Source organism: Diceros bicornis, chromosome 30, assembly GCF_020826845.1.
Source record: "Diceros bicornis minor isolate mBicDic1 chromosome 30, mDicBic1.mat.cur, whole genome shotgun sequence".
In the NCBI taxonomy this organism is placed as follows: Eukaryota; Metazoa; Chordata; class Mammalia; order Perissodactyla; family Rhinocerotidae; genus Diceros; species Diceros bicornis.
In genome coordinates, this window is record NC_080769.1 from 7,550,517 (window position 1) to 7,566,237 (window position 15,721).

Consider the following 15,721-nt stretch of genomic DNA (forward strand, 5'->3'; position numbering starts at 1 on the left):
GAATTAAAATATTCTTTTATATATAAAGAAGTTATGTTTACACTATCCTGTAGTCTATTATGTGTGCAATAACATTATCTGTAGAAAACAATGCACATTCCTTAATTAAAAAATGCATTATTACTAAAAAATGCTAACCACCATCTGAGCCTTCAGTAAGTCATAATCATTTTGCTATGGAGGGTCTTGTAAAAAATGAAATGTCTGCAAAGCACAATGAAGTGAAGTGCAATACGACAAGGTCACCTGTAAAGGTGTGTCATGTCCCTTCAGAGGCGAAGGCCAACTGCAGCCGAGAGGCCGTGGACACAGCACTGAACAGAACAGACTGAGCTGAATCTGTGAGAGCAGAATGTTTACCAGGTGCTGACTGGGTGGAGTCAGTAATTTCCATAATGTTGGGGACAGGGTATAGGGCTCTATTTGCTGTGACCACAGCCTCCAGGTTGCAGTAATCCACTGCGAGGGGTGCACGTATCTTTACACATTGGTGTTTTAAAGTTCTTTGGATAAATACCCAACAGTGGATTAGCTGGATCGTATGGTAGTTCTATCCTTGATTTTTTGAGGACTCTCCATACTGTTTTCCATAGTGGCTGCACCAGTTTGCACCCCCACCAGCAGTGTATGAGAGTTCCCTTCTCTCCACATCCTCTCCAACACATGTTGTTTCCTGTGTTGTTAATTATAGCCATTCTGACGGGCGTGAGGTGATAGCTCATTGTAGTTTTGATTTGCATTTCCCTGATAGTTAATGATGTTGAACATCTTTTCATGTGTCTGTTGGCCATCTGTATATCTTCTTTGGAGAAATGTCTGTTCAGATCTTTTGCCCATTTTTAATTGGGTTGTTAGTTTTTTGTTGTTGAGATGTATGACTTAATATATTTTGGAGATTAATATATATATATTAATATATATATTGTCAGATATATAGTTTGCAAATATCTTCTCAATGGTTAGGTTGTCTTTTCATTTTGTTGATGGTTTCCTTCGCTGTGCAGAAGGTTTTTAGTTTGATGCAATCCCATTTGCTTATTTTTTCTATTGTTTCCCTTGCCTGGTCAGACATGGTACTTGAAAATATGTTGCTAAGACCGATGTCAAAGAGCATACTTCCTATGTTTTCTTCTAGAAGTTTCATGGTTTCAGGTCTTACATTCAAGTCTTTGATCCATTTTCAGTTAATTTTTGTGTATGGTGTAAGTTGATGGTCTACTTTCATTTTTTTGCATGTTGCTGTCCAGTTTTCCCAACACCATTTGTCAAAGAGACTTTCTTTTCTCCATTGTATGTTCTTGGCTCCTTTGTTGAAAATTAGCTGTCCATAGATGTGCGGATTTATTTCTGGGATCCTGATTCTATTCCATTGATCTGTGTGTCTGTTTTTGTGCAAGTACCATGCTGTTTTGGTTACTATAGCTTTGTAGTATATTTTGAAATCAGGGAGTATGATACCTCCAGCTTTGTTCTTTTTTCTCAGGATTCCTTTAGCTATTTAGGGTCTTTTGTTGTTCCATATAAATTTTAGGATTCTTTGTTCTATTTCTGTGAAAAATGTTGTTGGAACTTTGATAGGGATTGCATTGAATCTATAGATTGCTTTAGGAAGTATGGACATCTTAACTATGTTAATTCTTCCAATCCAAGAGCACGGAATATCTTTCCATTTCTTTGTGTCGTCTTCAATTTCTTTCAGCAATGTTTTATAGTTTTCAGTGTACAGATCTTTCACCTCTTTGGTTAAGTTTATTTTATTCATTTTATTGCAGTTGTAAATGGTATTGTATTCTTAATGTCTCTTTCTTCCAGGTAGAGTATTCTTGGCTGTAGATTTTTCAGCACTTTAAATATATCATGCAACTCCCTTCTAGCCTGTAAGGTTTCTGCTGAGAAGTCAGCTGATAGCCTTATTGGGTTTCCTTTGTATGTAACTTGTTGCCTTTCTCTGGTAGCTTTTAGGATTCTCTCTTTATCTTTAATTTTGGACACTTTAATTATGATGTGTCTTGGTGTGGGCCTCTTTGGGTTTATCTTGTTTGGGGCTCTCTGTGCTTCCTGTACCTGGATGTCTGTTTCCTTCCTTAGGTTAGGGAAGTTTTCAGCTATTATTTCTTGAAATAAATTCTCTGCCCCTTTGTCTCTCTCTTCTCCTTCTGGGACACCTATAACACGGATGTTAGTGCACTTGATGTGTCCCAGAGGTCCCTTCGACTGTTCTCACTCTTTTTAATTCTTTTCTCTTTTGCCTGTTCAGCTTGGGTAATTTCTTCTAGTCTTTTGTCCAGCTCGCAGATCCGTTCTTCTGTATCCTCTACTCTGCTTTTGAGTCCCTCTAGTGAATTTTTCATTTCCAGTATCGTATTCTTCATTGGTTCTTTTTTATATCTTCCATTTCTTTGTTGACGTTCTCACTGAGTTCATCCATTCTTCTCCCAAGATCAGTGAACATCCTTAACACTCTTTGTTTGAACTCTCTGTCAGGTAGGTTGTTCATTTCTGTTTCATTTCGTTCCTTTTCTGGGGTTTTGTCCTGTTCCCTTTCTTGGAACATATTCCTCTGCCTCCTCATTTTGCCTCTTTCCCTGTGCTTGTATCTGTATATTAGGTAGGTCAGCTACATCTCCTGCTCTTGGAGAGGTGACCTTATATAAGTGATGCCTTATGAGGCCCAGCAGTGTGCTTCCCTCTTGTCATTAGTTCCAAATGTTCCAGGAGTGACCCCCGTGTGGGCTACATGTGTCCTGCCGTTGTGGCAGGGTTCCTTTTGCTGTAGGCACCCAGGGAGCCTGAGCTGTCGCCCTGGCTGGCTGGTTGTAATGCTCAGCTGCATGCAGTTGTTGTGGGCTCTTCAGTCCCTTTATCAGTCCATTTATCAGCCCCAGCACAGTTGGCTGCAAGGTCTAACAGCACATTCCTGTTGCAGTTTTTCTATTAAGTGAGTAGGCCCCCAGCATGGCTGGTTGTTAGGCTCAGGGGCTTACAATTGCTATAAGCCTCCAGCCTATAAGGCTCTTTTCAGTTCTCTGAAGATTGCAGCTGGGTGGGGCTGGCCCCAGGCATAGGGGCACCCAATTGTTTCAGGCTTTGGAAGGTGGGGCCGATCCCCTATGTGGCTATTTAAGAAGCACAAGTGACTGCAGCCGACAAGCCCTGCCACCCACAGGTTCACACACACAGTCAACACAGTCCTGCTCCATGTGCACATGCTGACCCCCTGAAGTGGACCCAGTCACTCCAAGGCAGGAGCCCAACACTCTCCACCAACACCCTGCAATCTCCACCCACTCCTCATGCATGCCCTGCCCCACAGAGGTTGACCCGCTCACCAGGCTGCAGAGAATTGAGGCAGCTCACTGAGCAGGCCCACAAGTTGCCCTAGGGCTTGTTGTTGGGTGGGGGCCAGTCCCTAGGGTGGGCTGCTTTCCTTGGCTGGGCTGGATGAAATGGTTGCTCTAGTGGGTGGGGCAGACCCTGGGCTAGCAGGCCATAGGGAGAACTCCAGTGGTGTCTTACAGCCTCTGTGTCAGCATGCCCACACCAGGCCACAACAATGGTTGCCACCAATGTCCCAGTCCTTTGAGAGGTGTCACCTCTCACTGAGATGCACCCAGAGCCTATCAGGTGAGTCTCTTTTCACCAAAGGACTGTGCACCTTTCTTGTGATTTTGGGTTGCTTTATGAAATGGGTGAATTTGTGTGTGGGCCATTTAAGAGCCAGCTTTAATTTCTTTGTGTCTGAGATTTTCTGGGGGTGTTCCCCATTGTTGTTAGTAGCCAACAGAGCCAGATATTATGACACTCGTCTCAGTTGTGCTGGGTCCAAAAAAATGCCTATGGGGGAACGCTCCCCAGCTCAGGTCCCCCACTCCTCCAGGGAAGGTTGCGTACCTTTGGATTGCTCCCAGGCACCCATGAAGCTTGTGAAGGTGGTGTTTTTTTTTCTCCATAAGGGAATTTCTGCCTCTTCTACCTCAATTAGGACTGTCATTTGTTTCAGGGAATCCTCTTATCCAGTTTTCAGATCTCTCTCAGGGGTAATTTTTCCAAGAGTACTTGTAAGTCTACTGTGTCCATGGGAGGAGGTGAGTTCAGAGTCTGCCTATGCCACCATCTTGACTTCTCACTGAGAATCACCATTGATATTTTAAATGACACAAACTCAGTGTTTGAAAAATCTGGCAAAATCACACAAACTCACCCTTTATGTGGAAAGGAGAGAAGAAAATTGTAAGGCACTTTTATGAGTTCAACCAGAAAACCCCAAATATCTATTCCTTTCAGGAAAACAGATGTCAGTCAATTATTATTTCTATGGCAAGAAATTGATTTGTAAATAATTAATCACACTTGAACATCTGGGTCTGCGTGTCTAAGACCTGGAAGTTCATTTGAAAACATCCAAAAGTAAATACGGACCTGAGAAACTTACTAGACACACTCAGGGGAAGAAAGAGTGAAATCAGATTTCTTAACAAATGGAATGCAATGCAGGAATTTTTTTTTTTTTGAAATTTACCTCTTTCTTGTTAGTTTGGACCTATTTTATACTGTCTTTCAAATTCAATTGATTAAATACATTTTACCCCTATTGAAAAACAGAGACTTAAATAAGTGAGTAAATCTTTTCAAGGTCGCAAACCCAGGAAAGGGCAAGATTGACAGGACAGATCACTTAGGAAAGTTTTTAAGAGGAATCTCCAGTCAAATGACTTCCCATAGCCTGTGTGTGCCCAGAAAGATCTTGGGGGGAGAGGCACCAAGATTTTAGGTTCCAGGTGGTTATTTTTTGCTGTCTTCTAATGTAAAACATCCAGACAAATGTATTCTTGAAAAAAAGTCATCCATGGCTCTCAGGAATAATAACAAACAGTTAAAACATTGGGTCTGTTTGATGCACCACATAGGATGAATAGTTGATAATGATGCTGTGAACCTGAGAGGGGAAGTTGACTTTGGGAATGCCAGGAGGGATCTGGAAATTTAGACATTTATTCTCAGTCGTAGGAAGAGCTAGAGTGGGGGGACAATGTCGTGGATTTAGGATTTTGCTCCCCAAACTTTTGGAAAACTCGGGAAAAGACAGGTGCCCCTTGGGAGAAAGGAGGGACTGAGGACCCCACAAACCACAGCTCCTCCCATGCGTGAACCTTGGATACTGAGTCACGATTGTCCTTGTTGACCCTCCCTGTGGTTCACTGCACAATCTGGGGAGACGCAGGGCTACAGATGCAGAGCTGCACAGAGGCTCCAGGGATGAAGTTGCTGCTGTGTGCAGTGACGGACAGGACGCCCAGGGTCCTGGCTGCTGGCCCAGCCCCCACGCTGTGTGCCAGAGGGGACTGAGGTCCGAGCGGTGCCACCAGTGGATTTGGGTCCACAGACTCCGGAGGTGACCGCGGGGAGGCCAGGTCCCACCACAGCTGGTTCTGACCAGCCCCTCCTCCCCGTCTCCTCACCCAGGGGCTACACTTTCACCATGTCTAGTCTCCCGGGTCCCCTGAGTCCTTCCTATGACTCCCATGGCCAGTGCAGATCACAGCGTGACAGAGGCTGCGGCAGAGCCACCAGCGACCCTGTAGGGCAGGCAACACCCAAACCCAAGCCTGGCAGGAGTAACAACAGACGTCTATGCAGGTGCAGTGCGTGGCCCCACCCACCTGCCCCAGCGGAGCCCAGGATTGGACAGTTCCCAAAGGCCACTCCCCCTCAAACCGGCGTGTCAGTGGAGCAGGAAGACGCCTGGCTCAGCTGACACAACTTCTGCATGTGGGCCCTGACCTGTCCCCGCCTGGGTCATTTGCATTTAAACAGAATGTCTTCCAGGCCCGGGACTGACACTGTTGTTTCCTCACCTCTTTATGAACGCGTGGTGACAGGTGTGCACAGGGAATTCCTGAGTCAGTTTCACGGAGGAGCAAGTACAGACAAGAGGCCAGGCCAGGCCACGCTGGAACAAGAGGGTCGTATGTCCTCTAGGGGTCAAGGGCTTGGCGTAAGACTGCAGTGCCACTCATGGAACCCTGACCCTTGCTTAGCAACACACACACTTAAATGTGACCTCACCATCTCCAATAAGAGTCTGGCTCCATTTTCATCTTTAATCCTTGCCAGCATTCAGCCTTCCACCCATCCCTGCCCCACCCCTACTCATTTGGTCTTTAGATAAAGAATCCTGGGGCACTAGGTTCTGGTGGGAAACAGAGACCCCACCACCCTAACAGGGCACAGGGACTCTTCTCAGACCAACCACAAGCTAAGAGATGTGTTCACTAAGTTCTCAAGTTTACATTGTACACTGGAGGGAAATTTATTTTAGATCAATTTTTGCCTTTATCCCTAGAGAAGTTTGAGATGTCAATGATTATAATATTCCTAAGGCAATTGATTCCTAATTTCACTGACATAAGAAAACTTACATTTCTTATGGACATAAGGATATGTGTCCTTAAGAACATATGGATATGTTCTTAAGGACACAATAAATCCTTATGTAAATGTGGGATGCACCTGGAAAATTTTCCCCCAGCTTTACTGAATTATAATTGATTAATAATATTGCCAATATTTAAAGATTACAACCTGATGGTTTGATATATGTGTACTGTAGACAGTGGATTAAGCATTCTCATCACACACACACAAAGTAACTATGTGAGATGATGGATGTGTTAATTAACCTGGAAATTCTAAAAAGCCTAAGAGAATGGATTGCAAAACTCTTGCATTGCAAAGCTCTTAATGCATTTATTTACATATATGAACAGCTTTATTGAGACACAATCTGTATACAGATTGTGTATACAGCATAACGAAGTTTGGGTCAATGACTGACCGCATATACCACAGTGGTCCCATAAGATTAGTGCCACAGTACTAATCCATAGGCCGTAAGCCTAAATTTCCTATTTTTCCCCATTATTGCCCTTTGTGTCATATCTAACATTTTTGCCAAATCCAAGGTCAGGAATTTTTTCCAGTGTTTTATATACTTCTGTTATACTATTACTCTCATCTTTAGGTCTCTGATCCTTTTTGGTAAGTCATCGTATGTTGTGTGTTCTTAGGGTACAATCTCTTCCTTTTGCGTATGGCTATCCAGTTGGCCCAGCACAAATTTATGAAAAGAATATTCGTTCCTCACTTTTGGTAGCTTTGTCAAAGATCACTTAACCATAAATGTGGGGGTTATTCCTCTAAGCTCAGTCTTCCACACATCTCTATGCCTATCCTTGTGTCGGTACCACACTATCTTGGTTACCTTTGCTTAGTATAAAGTTTTGAAATCCAAAAACATTAGTCCTACTACATTGTTTTCTTTTTCCAGATTGGTTTGGCTATGTTGGTTCCCTTACAGTTACATATAATTTATGAAACAGCTTGCCAATTTCTATAAAGGGCACAGCTGGGAGTATGATAGGTATTGCATTGAATGTCTAGATCATTTTGTGGAGTGGTGCCATTTCAACACTGTGAAGTCCTAAAAACCATGAAACTGGGATATTTTCCCATTTATTTATACATTTCTTTATTTCTTTTGACCATGTTTTGTAGTTTTCAGAGTATTCATTTTGTACTTTGGGTTTAGTTTGTTGTTCTTTTTCTGGTTCCCTTGTTAACTTGATATCTTTCTTTTTTAATATAGGTGTTAATTGCTATAAACTCTCCTACTACCCCTTATGCTGCATACAAGTGTCCTTGTGTTTTCTCCCCTGGTGTGTCTGGGCATCCCTGGAAAGTTAATCTTAGGTAGTCTATGTCTTGCAATTCTTTGTTTTCACCCATTGTTTTTATACTGGAGCCCTGTTGATACGTGGGAAGGTGTTAGGGTGGGAAAGTCTTCTCATACATTATGACTAAACCTGTAATGTTTTGATGGGACAGAATCCCTGAACTATTAACTTCAGAACAGGTTCTTAGCATTTATTCCTCCCCTCTTGTCAAAGAGAAATCCTGACGAGTCTGGGAGTTGTCTGACTGCTCCTTCCCCAATCAGATAAGATTTTGGCAAATTAATCTTTTTTGAAAGATGGGTTATGTTACAGAGCACAGAATGCTTCGTTGTTATCTCAAAAAGTCCCCCACCCCCCATTTCCTGCATGAAGTATGAGACAATTTTTTCAGTCTCCACAACAAGAATCTCCTTGGGTTCCTGGTGGAAAAATACATAAATTTTGGGGGTTCACTAAGACTGGAATTCCTAAAGCTTTTAACTTGCAAGCTAGTCCCATCTGTGTCCTCAGCAAATTCATCACTAACAGTTTATGTGTTCCTAGAGGCTGCTGCCTCCAGTTGTTTCTCCTCCAGGTAGGGGGTAATTCTCTATACTTGCCGGTCTCTCACTGGGGGGACATTGGTTTGCTGTGTAATCTGGAATCTCTCTCAGATCTAAGAAGAGGTGTTGCTTTTCAGGTGGTTCAGTTTTTTTTTTTTTTCTTGTGAAGATGAGATGATCACTAAGAGCTCTGTACATATCAGAACAGAAACCATCCATTCATTTCTGTTGCTGCATTTTCCCTTGTGAGATTGTACCATATTCCCTTATTAAGTCTCCTGCTAAAGCCATGTGGGTGGTTTCAAAGTTTTTCTTTGTAACTAATGCATCTAAAAACATTATCATACTGGAATCTCTATATTCAGATTTATTTTTTATCTTATAAAAATTCCCTAACCTGAATATCTGTTTGTCAACCAAAAGACACTTTCCATTGCTTACCTTGTTTTATCACGCCTTTTTGGGGACAGGATTAACACCCTACCTAAAATGGGATTGGATGCCAAGACTATGTCACCACATGCTTCAAGTTAATAGAAATATGTTTATCACTCAAAGGTACTTTCTAAGGAGAGTAGGGCAAGTGTAAGCGATTTAGGGTGGCTTGTAAAAGGCAGAATGGCTTGACCTTTTAAGATGTGTAGGGGTAGAGGCTGCAGGTTTTCAAGGTTTGACCCTCCTATCCATTGGCATAAAAACGAAAGGAGCATGGGTCAACCTTCCTGACTTATTTACCCACTGTGGGCAGACAGGATGAGAAGGTATCTAAAGCTGATGAAGACTCAAATATTAAAAATGAGGTCAGTGTCTTTATTAAAGTTCACTCCTGAGGCTTACTGATGGAATTATGACAAATCTCATTAAATGAATTTGGATTTGAATATTAATTGAAAAGCCATGTGAGTAGCACAAGAAATTATAATTAGGATCACAAAACCTCCCAAAATCTTTGAATCCAGTTATTCCAGGGTGTTGGAGAGATCCAGGAAAGTGTCAGAATGGTTCCAGAACTCTGTTCAAATATTCTAGTAATGTTATTGTTTACTTTAATTTGTTGTCTCATTTGTTGCAGTATTGGTGGCACCTTTCCAGTGTAGCCTACCCACATGCAGAAAGCAGCCCTTTTAGGGGAACAGAACTCTCCCTGGCTGGTTACTAAATAGTCCAAACCCAAGTAGTCACCAGCTACCATGGCTGCCAAGGAGGTTTCCTTCATGGAAAGCATCTCAAACACTAGCTGTCTGCTACAAGTATTTTGAATGTTTTGGATATTTCTTGATTGGTATTAAGGATGCGTTTGTTGAATGACATCATGTGTGTCCAGGTCAGGACCAGTGACTCCCACAACAATGAGCATGTGAGTGCAAATGGTAGGAGAACAGCATATTTGTGTTGGATGGACTCAAGGGGGTTTGATGGAAGGTGCCCAAAATGAAATATTGGCATGTGGGGCACGCAGACTACAGGAAATGTTAGGGAGAAGACCCAGGAGTGGGATATACGAGTGGTGCCTAGAGGGCATGATTACAATAAACCAAAGACCTGTAGGAGTGACTATTCTGACAGAAAAGTCTAGTATAGACAGGGTCTACTTATAAAATGCCAGTAAGCCTGATGACCAGAACAAAGTATTAAGCCCCCAAGACTGGGGATTGAATGTGACTCAAAGGGCAGAACATCTATTTAGGAGAATGCAAGGTTTATCTAAGTAAGCCATTAGGCCAGCCTAAGAGCATTGCGCCTGGGTCATAAGAGAGGTACAAGATCCACTGAATAACTTTTCAAGAGCCCAATGTTTTATATTTGGAGACATTAGTTGATAATATCAATAATTTCTAGAGTGTCTTGGTGAGCCCTTGATTCTGACTTCAGGAGGATCATGTATGATAGGATGAGTCATTTTTCTGTATTACGTTCTATCATGGTCTGAGCACAGCAAGCAGCTCAGCAGAGGGGTGCGGAGCCCTAAAAGTCTATTTGCATCAGCTGCAGGGACCCCTTCCTCCATCTGGACTTAATGTGCATGGATTATATTACCTGTGACATGTTTTTTTTTCACATTAGGTGTGTTGGTTAGTCACTAAGTTACCCATGGTAGGGGAGGAAAGTCCCTTGAATTTTGCCTAGGCCTTTAGGTTGGAGGCCTCTTAATGGTTTCATATCACAGGGGCCCATGGACCAGGGTTAACACCAACAGGTCTGAGGTGTCAGTATGTGTCTCAGAAATTCGAGTGAATTTATCACCCTGAGCAATGAAGTGAGCCTCTGCAGAGTGAGGTTTAATATGTGCAGAGTAAGGAGTGACTTTGATTTGTAGTTGGGTATTGTGAGGGAAGGTATCCCAGAGTTTCTATGTCAAAGGGGGCGACCTTGGATAAGGAGTTGTTGCTATTGGCGGATGAGACAGCTAGATCAGTGGCAATGGGCAAAGGATCTGTAAAAATGTGCAGATAAGTTTGATCCTTGGCCTGGGAATTCTCTATTGTTAGCACGATCACCTGGTATTTGACAAATCAATCTGATCCAATCTGTGCTCAGGGAAGGCCTGTTTGATCCAGGGAAAGGACACAGCTACTCTGCAGTGGACCCCATCAGGCGTGGTGGTACACACTGTTCACAAAGTCTATGAACTCCCTGGTCATTCATGTGCTCCCAAGTCACTCCCAAAGTGGCCAATGTGTCTAAAAAGGTGGTGACCTCCTCCAGAATGTATTACATCAATCAGAGAAGAGGGGAACACGCTTCCTCCTGTAGGTATGATATGCCAGAGGTGCCATTTCTGGCTCCATCCTGTAAGAACCTGTATCTCTTCAATGAGGCCTTTGATTAGCAAACTGAGGGGTCCTGCACTTATGACCTTGATTATGAAAGCTTGATTATGAAAGCAAAATGCAAAGCTGGCTGTGCAGGACCATCAACTCAGGCCCTGGGAAGCCCTCCATTTACAAAGACTCTGTCAGTTGCCATCAGTGGCTTCTCTAATTGTGTGCAGCACTAGATGAGAATAGTTTTAGTACAAGAATGCCTTGGGCAATTTCCACCACAGGTTTGGAGACTTAGATACATAATGGGAGGCTGGTAAAGCTGTTATGGAAAGAGGTTTGTGGAGGAAGATGCTAATGGATTGACTTATTTTGACAAATTCTAGAGCCATTTATTTCCCTGCTCAAAGTCAATCAGTTGAAGCATTGTTGAATAAGTAAGCAAGCAGATCTGATAAATATGCGATGTTTCTGGTCACTGTGGCTGACAGAATATGTCCATGACATGGGTTCTACCACTGCGTCTATGACCCTTTCAGCCCACATGCCCCTGGCATTGTCTGGTGGAAATTTTCCAAGTGGGATCTGCATGGATTTCTAAAGATGCTTCCAAGTAAGCAGACATGAGTAGGCTTGAGTTGGGAAACAAAGAGCTGGAAATGCTGTATGGATAAAATGGATAAAGAAATGATGCTGATGCACATGAATGAGGATGTCCCCAGACAGACCCCACTTAGGAGACACCTTTTTGTTTCAGAACCACAGTATCTCTACAAATCTGTTGACAGAATCTGATTGAAACTCAAAGATTCTGGGAGCCCTCTCACTTCACTCCTAGTTATGAGTATGAGATGAGGGCAGGTGCAAACCTAGAGGGGTTTTTTTTTTTTACATTAAGACAGATTTGCAAGAAAGGCCTATTGAGGACTGAATTCTTCTTTTCAATACTTCAGTTCATCCTAAGAAGGATCCCACAATGCTAGAAAGAAGCGTTGAATGTATAAATATCAAGGATCAGGGGAGTTTAACATTATCCTAACATATGAAAGTCATTCTGTTATTCATTTTCTATAAATTATATAAATATATAATATTTATGTATACTTCTGAAATTTCACAAATGTATGCTAATCTTACCATCAAAAAATGGGAAATGTGCGATCATCAAAAAGAACTCTCTTGTGGTGACCATCTGAATGACACCCCCTCCAATACATACGTTAACATTAAAAACATGGAAAACAGTAATAATTTCTTTTGCTCTTTATTAAACCTTGTAGATGTTACTGTTCTTTCTGAGTTTTCCACAACATTGCCGGACATCTAAGCATATGGAAATGAAAACTGTGAACAGCAAAGTGGGCTATGGGACTTCGTGGATCATTGACACTAAAGACTTCCAGCTACTCCTGCTAAAAAAGACAGTGATTTTTTTCTCCATTTCTCCTTTTATACTCAATTAGGATATTCCTCAAAATGATACCCTCTCTCTGCAGCACATCTCAAATTATTCCATGGATGATTGCCTCTCAACACCCATAATTCTTTTTGTTGTTTCCACAGGGAGATCACGGGGGACTCACATAGATATCACTCTAAACATAGAATACACTCAGGATGAGCTAGAACAGTGCAGAGGAATGCAACTGTTTCCCTAAATGGGAGGAACCCCATGGTTTAATGGGGTATATATTGCACATTCAGTCTGTACAGTAGCAACATGAAAATGCCAAAGACTATAACGTTTTAAATATTTAAAGATTTATTTATTTTTTCCCCCCAAAGCCCCAGTAGATAGTTGTATGTCATAGCTGCACATCCTTCTAGTTGCTGTATGTGGAACTCGGCCTCAGGATGGCAGGAGAAGTGGTGCCTCGGTGCGTGCCCTGGATCCGAACCCGGGCCACCAGCAGCGGAGCGTGCGCACTTAACTGCCAAGCCACGGGGCCGGCCCAAAATATTTAAAGGTAAATAAAAATACTCTCAAATGATATTAAATACAAAAGACACCACAAATATCTGTGGCTTAAATCAAAAGGAAGTCTCAAGTCTCAGATAACAATGATGCCCTCACTCACTTCTACCTGCATAGAAAAAATATATACACATCTCAGCCTCCCTATTAGCTCAATTTTATTTTTTTCACTTTTCTTCAAAGTGCTTATCTCCATCTTATAAGACAAGGGTTCCCCATTTGTTAATCATCTCTCTTTTCCCACAAACGTATAAGCACCATGACTGCAAGAACTTATGTGTTTCATGCTGCTATATCCAAATCCTACTGTGCCTTATTTCTGCTGAATTGGGTACACTGACTCTGAAGTGCATGGCATGTGAGGGATGTTGAAACATGAGCATCAAGAGCATAGTCTCTGAGAGAGAAAGGCTTGATTGGCACAGTGGCCCTGTCTCTCTCCCTTCCTAGGTTTGTATTGTCTCACAATTTACCTAAACTCAAAAGGCCTCAGTTGAGTCATAAAGAAGATATTAAAAAGATTATACAGTCTACTAAGAAGTGAATTTATATATTTTAACTGAGATACTTAATTATAAACAATGTCTAATACCCCGTAGGAAATACATCAGTGTCTTGATAATAAGTAGTAAAGGCAAAAGCTGTCCCAGAGGACCAGGAGCTGGCCTGCAGTCACTGGAAGGACAAGTCTCATCCTGCTGAAGAGAAAAATGTCACCCACTTCCTTCATCAAAGTTAGACAAAACAAAACTAAGGGTATTTTGTAACCATACCAGTAAAAATGGTAAAAGATAAAATCCCAAATCATAAAAATGAGTAATAGTCCCTTCTTCTTACTAAAATGACTGACTGAACTACTTACAAATTAACTTTAGCTCCACTACATTGTTTTTGCCTTCTAGAAAACAATGATCAGGTTTACCAAAGATAAAATGTTTACTAAAGATAGAATTGAGTTTAACTCCTCACAGCCTTCTATACAGAAAATGACCTGCTTCCTTGAATAGCAACCGAATCCACAATCACATGCCAAAATCTTGTAAGAAGTCCTTCTGAGCACCCTGTCTCTGTTATATCTCACTGTCCCTTATGGTCTATGGTCATTCTTACTAGAATTCATTACACCCCTCTCTTTGAGTACAGGTGCAATCCTGCAGGTCACTGGCAAGTAGGCACTGAAAAAACCATAATTTTTAAGTTTTGGGTTAAGAACGAATGACAAATTACTTTCATGACAAAGATTGTATCTTTAAAGGTAAAAAAAATATAGGTTGCCTAAGGAAAAAATACCTTTGTACACACATGATAAAATTGACTCACCATGTAAAATGATTAAATGAAGAAAATTGCAAATTATATCTGAAAATCCATAATTAAAATGGATTTTAATACATTCTCTGAGGAAATGAAAACTACAGTAATACTTAGCATACAATGGCTCAGAAAACAGTTGAGAGAATATATCAATGAAACAACTGCAGGAGTGCTCACTTCACCAAGAAATGCACATAGTATTAATGACATACAAACAACTATTGAAAACATATTGAGGGAATTATATGTTCAGCTACAAGAAACAGAAAACAGTTTTCCTGACGTGAGACATGTGATCATTCTCACATGGAAGAACTGGGTCAAGGCATCCACTGCACAATGCAGCAGAGAAACAAACTCCCACACCCTTCTTTTTATGCCCCATTCTAGGTGTCATGGTGAATCAAGAAAACATGCTCTCTAGCACTATTAACAGCATAAGGGGTTTCCTATACACATTAGACCTTATACAGATATCACCTAGAGAAGAGGGGAATCAGAGAATACCCCCAAGCACAAAAGTCTGAATTAGGTTCCTGGTGGACACAATAGACCATACAGAAAATTCCTAACTCTAATGGATCTCTGATGTGAAACTTGTGAAAATATCAGTGGAAAATATATCTCTATGGAAATGGAAATCAAAGAGTTGGTGGTGGTTTTCAAGACAGTCTTGACTAGAAGGGCAAAGAATCCAGAAAATGGGCTGGAAGATGGTGTCCTCAAAGCTCCTCTGTAACTGTCTCTCTCCTTGTATGGTGGCTCCAAAATCTGCCTTGTTTGCTTCTGCCTTCCAAATCTCATGCATGTGAGGCTATTGGTGAATTCCAACTTGGAACCAAAAAACGTGATGGATTCTTCAAGGTCTAGTTCTTAATATTACCTTAATGGACATAATGTAGTACAGGCGTGATATGTCCAACTCTAGATTTTGTTGCCCTATCACAGGACTCTACATAATTCAAAGTCTCTTCACCAAATACCAGTCAGAAGGAAGGACAAAGAGCCAAGGCCCTAAAATTAAAATAATAATTCACAGGAAAGTATACTCTTTCATCAACTTGCCACACATGCTAATTTATTCCAACTGTTTAATATTATGGACAATAAAAACAGGCTCCTATACCCATCACCCCCAAAAGGAGCTTTCTCTAAGAAAGGTACAATATATACAGTGGATTAGGTATATCCAGGATCTGTAATACAAGGACAGTAAGGAAATTCCAACAAATATAAACTGTCATTTTTTCAATGGCCCCTTAACACAGAACAATGAATACATTATACAAAAATTAGGGATAAAATATTATTAATTGATTTACGGAAAAACCACTAGTTAGTAATCTTATGTACTATGGATGAAGGATGACTTGCACAATTATCTCACTTCAATAT